The sequence below is a fragment of the Carex rostrata genome, unplaced genomic scaffold (assembly GCF_964058835.1).
Source record: "Carex rostrata unplaced genomic scaffold, lpCarRost1.2 SCAFFOLD_38, whole genome shotgun sequence".
NCBI lineage: Eukaryota > Viridiplantae > Streptophyta > Magnoliopsida > Poales > Cyperaceae > Carex > Carex rostrata.
The window spans coordinates 62,501-67,500 of NW_027601202.1; positions in this window are offsets into that span (position 1 = coordinate 62,501).

A 5,000-nucleotide genomic window follows, 5' to 3' on the forward strand; every position below is an offset into this window, starting at 1 on the left:
TTTTCCCCCACACTTGGCCGTATCCGCTTAGTTTTCCCCAACGCGTGGCCGCATCCGCTTAGTTTTCCCCCGCTGAACTGTTTTCGGGTCACTTTTGCCCAACGTTAGCCGCTTCCGCTTGCCGCTGGGCTGTTTTCGGGCCATTTTTCCCCAACACTTGGCCGTATCCGCTTAGTTTTCCCCAACGCGTGGCCGCATCCGCTTAGTTTTCCCCCGCTGAACTGTTTTCGGGTCAGTTTTGCCCAACGTTAGCCGCTACCGCTTGCCGCTGGACTGTTTTCGGGCCAATTTCCACCGACTCTTGGCCGTATCCGCTTAGTTTTCCCCAACGCGTGGCCGCATCCGCTTAGTTTTCCCCCGCTGAACTGTTTTCGGGTCACTTTTGCCCAACGTTAGCCGCTTCCGCTTGCCGCTGGACTGTTTTCGGGCCAATTTCCACCGACTCTTGGCCGTATCCGCTTAGTTTTCCCCAACGCGTGGCCGCATCCGCTTAGTTTTCCCCCGCTGAACTGTTTTCGGGTCACTTTTGCCCAACGTTAGCCGCTTCCGCTTGCCGCTGGACTGTTTTCGGGCCAATTTCCACCGACTCTTGGCCGTATCCGCTTAGTTTTCCCCAACGCGTGGCCGCATCCGCTTAGTTTTCCCCCGCTGATCCATTTTCGGGTCACTTTTGCCCAACGTTAGCCGCTTCCGCTTGCCGCTGGGCTGTTTTCGGGCCAATTTCCACCGACACTTGGCCGCATCCGCTTAGTTTTCCCCAACGCGTGGCCGCATCCGCTTAGTTTTCCCCCGCTTAACTGTTTTCGGGTCACTTTTGCCCAACGTTAGCCGCTTCCGCTTGCCGCTGGACTGTTTTCGGGCCAATTTCCACCGACTCTGGGCCGGATCCGCTTAGTTTTCCCCAACGCTTGGCTGCATCCGCTTAATTTTCCCCAGCTGAACTGTTTTCGGGTCACTTTGTCCCAACGTTAGCCGTTTCCGCTTGCCGCTGGACTGTTTTCGGGCCATTTTCCACCGACTCTTGGCCGTATCCGCTTGGTTTTCCCCAACGCTTGGCTGCTTCCGCTTAATTTCCCCCAGCTGAACTGTTTTCGGGTCACTTTTGCCCAACGTTAGCCGTTTCCGCTTGCCGCTGGACTGTTTTCGGGCCATTTTTCACCGACACTTGGCCGTATCCGCTTAGTTTTCGCCAACAATTGGCTGCATCCGCTTAATTTTCCAAGCTATACTGCTTTCGGGTCAGTTTTGCCCAACGTTAGCCGCTTCCGCTTGCCGCTGGGCTGTTTTCGGGCCATTTTCCACCCACGCTGGCACCGACGGGGCCATGTACACCCACGCGCGTGTACATGAGGGGGCACCCATTTTTGAAAACCTTGCCCCCCTATAGGGGAATATGCATTTTGAGGCTCTAGCCACGCCCAGGGTTACCACCCCCTGAAAATCCCCCAAGTCGAAATCACCCATGTAAAATATTCAAAAAAATCTCAAAAAATCACAAAAAATTTATAAAATCAAATAAATTCAAAAAAAAAAAAAAAATTTCAAAAATTCAAAAAAAATTCAAAAAATTCAAAAAAATTCAAAAAAATTCAAAAAATTCAAAAATTCAAAAAAAGTCCAAAAACCCAAAAAAACTTCAAAAATTTCAAAAATTCAAAAAAATTTCAAAAAAAATTTCAAAAATTTGCCCCGCTGAACTGTTTTCGGGTCACTTTTGCCCAACGTTAGCCGCTTCCGCTTGCCGCTGGACTGTTTTCGGGCCAATTTCCACCGACTCTTGGCCGTATCCGCTTAGTTTTCCCCAACGCGTGGCCGCATCCGCTTAGTTTTCCCCCGCTGAACTGTTTTCGGGTCACTTTTGCCCAACGTTAGCCGCTTCCGCTTGCCGCTGGGCTGTTTTCGGGCCAATTTCCACCGACACTTGGCCGCATCCGCTTAGTTTTCCCCAACGCGTGCCCGCATCCGCTTAGTTTTCCCCCGCTTAACTGTTTTCGGGTCACTTTTCCCCAACGTTAGCCGCTTCCGCTTGCCGCTGGGCTGTTTTCGGGCCATTTTTCCCCAACACTTGGCCGTATCCGCTTAGTTTTCCCCAACGCGTGGCCGCATCCGCTTAGTTTTCCCCCGCTGAACTGTTTTCGGGTCACTTTTGCCCAACGTTAGCCGCTTCCGCTTGCCGCTGGACTGTTTTCGGGCCAATTTCCACCGACTCTGGGCCGGATCCGCTTAGTTTTCCCCAACGCTTGGCTGCATCCGCTTAATTTTCCCCAGCTGAACTGTTTTCGGGTCACTTTGTCCCAACGTTAGCCGTTTCCGCTTGCCGCTGGACTGTTTTCGGGCCATTTTCCACCGACTCTTGGCCGTATCCGCTTGGTTTTCCCCAACGCTTGGCTGCTTCCGCTTAATTTCCCCCAGCTGAACTGTTTTCGGGTCACTTTTGCCCAACGTTAGCCGTTTCCGCTTGCCGCTGGACTGTTTTCGGGCCATTTTTCACCGTCACTTGGCCGTATCCGCTTAGTTTTCGCCAACAATTGGCTGCATCCGCTTAATTTTCCAAGCTATACTGCTTTCGGGTCAGTTTTGCCCAACGTTAGCCGCTTCCGCTTGCCGCTGGGCTGTTTTCGGGCCATTTTCCACCCACGCTGGCACCGACGGGGCCATGTACACCCACGCGCGTGTACATGAGGGGGCACCCATTTTTGAAAACCTTGCCCCCCTATAGGGGAATATGCATTTTGAGGCTCTAGCCACGCCCAGGGTTACCACCCCCTGAAAATCCCCCAAGTCGAAATCACCCATGTAAAATATTCAAAAAAATCTCAAAAAATCACAAAAAATTTATAAAATCAAATAAATTCAAAAAAAAAAAAAAAAATTTCAAAAATTCAAAAAAAATTCAAAAAATTCAAAAAAATTCAAAAAAATTCAAAAAAATTCAAAAAATTCAAAAATTCAAAAAAAGTCCAAAAACTCAAAAAAACTTCAAAAATTTCAAAAATTCAAAAAAATTTCAAAAAAAATTTCAAAAATTTGCCCCGCTGAACTGTTTTCGGGTCACTTTTGCCCAACGTTAGCCGCTTCCGCTTGCCGCTGGACTGTTTTCGGGCCAATTTCCACCGACTCTTGGCCGTATCCGCTTAGTTTTCCCCAACGCGTGGCCGCATCCGCTTAGTTTTCCCCCGCTGGACTGTTTTCGGGTCACTTTTGCCCAACGTTAGCGGCTTCCGCTTGCCGCTGGGCTGTTTTCGGGCCATTTTTCCCCCACACTTGGCCGTATCCGCTTAGTTTTCCCCAACGCGTGGCCGCATCCGCTTAGTTTTCCCCCGCTGAACTGTTTTCGGGTCACTTTTGCCCAACGTTAGCCGCTTCCGCTTGCCGCTGGGCTGTTTTCGGGCCATTTTTCCCCAACACTTGGCCGTATCCGCTTAGTTTTCCCCAACGCGTGGCCGCATCCGCTTAGTTTTCCCCCGCTGAACTGTTTTCGGGTCAGTTTTGCCCAACGTTAGCCGCTACCGCTTGCCGCTGGACTGTTTTCGGGCCAATTTCCACCGACTCTTGGCCGTATCCGCTTAGTTTTCCCCAACGCGTGGCCGCATCCGCTTAGTTTTCCCCCGCTGAACTGTTTTCGGGTCACTTTTGCCCAACGTTAGCCGCTTCCGCTTGCCGCTGGACTGTTTTCGGGCCAATTTCCACCGACTCTTGGCCGTATCCGCTTAGTTTTCCCCAACGCGTGGCCGCATCCGCTTAGTTTTCCCCCGCTGAACTGTTTTCGGGTCACTTTTGCCCAACGTTAGCCGCTTCCGCTTGCCGCTGGACTGTTTTCGGGCCAATTTCCACCGACTCTTGGCCGTATCCGCTTAGTTTTCCCCAACGCGTGGCCGCATCCGCTTAGTTTTCCCCCGCTGATCCATTTTCGGGTCACTTTTGCCCAACGTTAGCCGCTTCCGCTTGCCGCTGGGCTGTTTTCGGGCCAATTTCCACCGACACTTGGCCGCATCCGCTTAGTTTTCCCCAACGCGTGGCCGCATCCGCTTAGTTTTCCCCCGCTTAACTGTTTTCGGGTCACTTTTCCCCAACGTTAGCCGCTTCCGCTTGCCGCTGGGCTGTTTTCGGGCCATTTTTCCCCAACACTTGGCCGTATCCGCTTAGTTTTCCCCAACGCGTGGCCGCATCCGCTTAGTTTTCCCCCGCTGAACTGTTTTCGGGTCACTTTTGCCCAACGTTAGCCGCTTCCGCTTGCCGCTGGACTGTTTTCGGGCCAATTTCCACCGACTCTGGGCCGGATCCGCTTAGTTTTCCCCAACGCTTGGCTGCATCCGCTTAATTTTCCCCAGCTGAACTGTTTTCGGGTCACTTTGTCCCAACGTTAGCCGTTTCCGCTTGCCGCTGGACTGTTTTCGGGCCATTTTCCACCGACTCTTGGCCGTATCCGCTTGGTTTTCCCCAACGCTTGGCTGCTTCCGCTTAATTTCCCCCAGCTGAACTGTTTTCGGGTCACTTTTGCCCAACGTTAGCCGTTTCCGCTTGCCGCTGGACTGTTTTCGGGCCATTTTTCACCGACACTTGGCCGTATCCGCTTAGTTTTCGCCAACAATTGGCTGCATCCGCTTAATTTTCCAAGCTATACTGCTTTCGGGTCAGTTTTGCCCAACGTTAGCCGCTTCCGCTTGCCGCTGGGCTGTTTTCGGGCCATTTTCCACCCACGCTGGCACCGACGGGGCCATGTACACCCACGCGCGTGTACATGAGGGGGCACCCATTTTTGAAAACCTTGCCCCCCTATAGGGGAATATGCATTTTGAGGCTCTAGCCACGCCCAGGGTTACCACCCCCTGAAAATCCCCCAAGTCGAAATCACCCATGTAAAATATTCAAAAAAATCTCAAAAAATCACAAAAAATTTATAAAATCAAATAAATTCAAAAAAAAAAAAAAAATTTCAAAAATTCAAAAAAAATTCAAAAAATTCAAAAAAATTCAAAAAAATTCAAAAAATTCAAAAA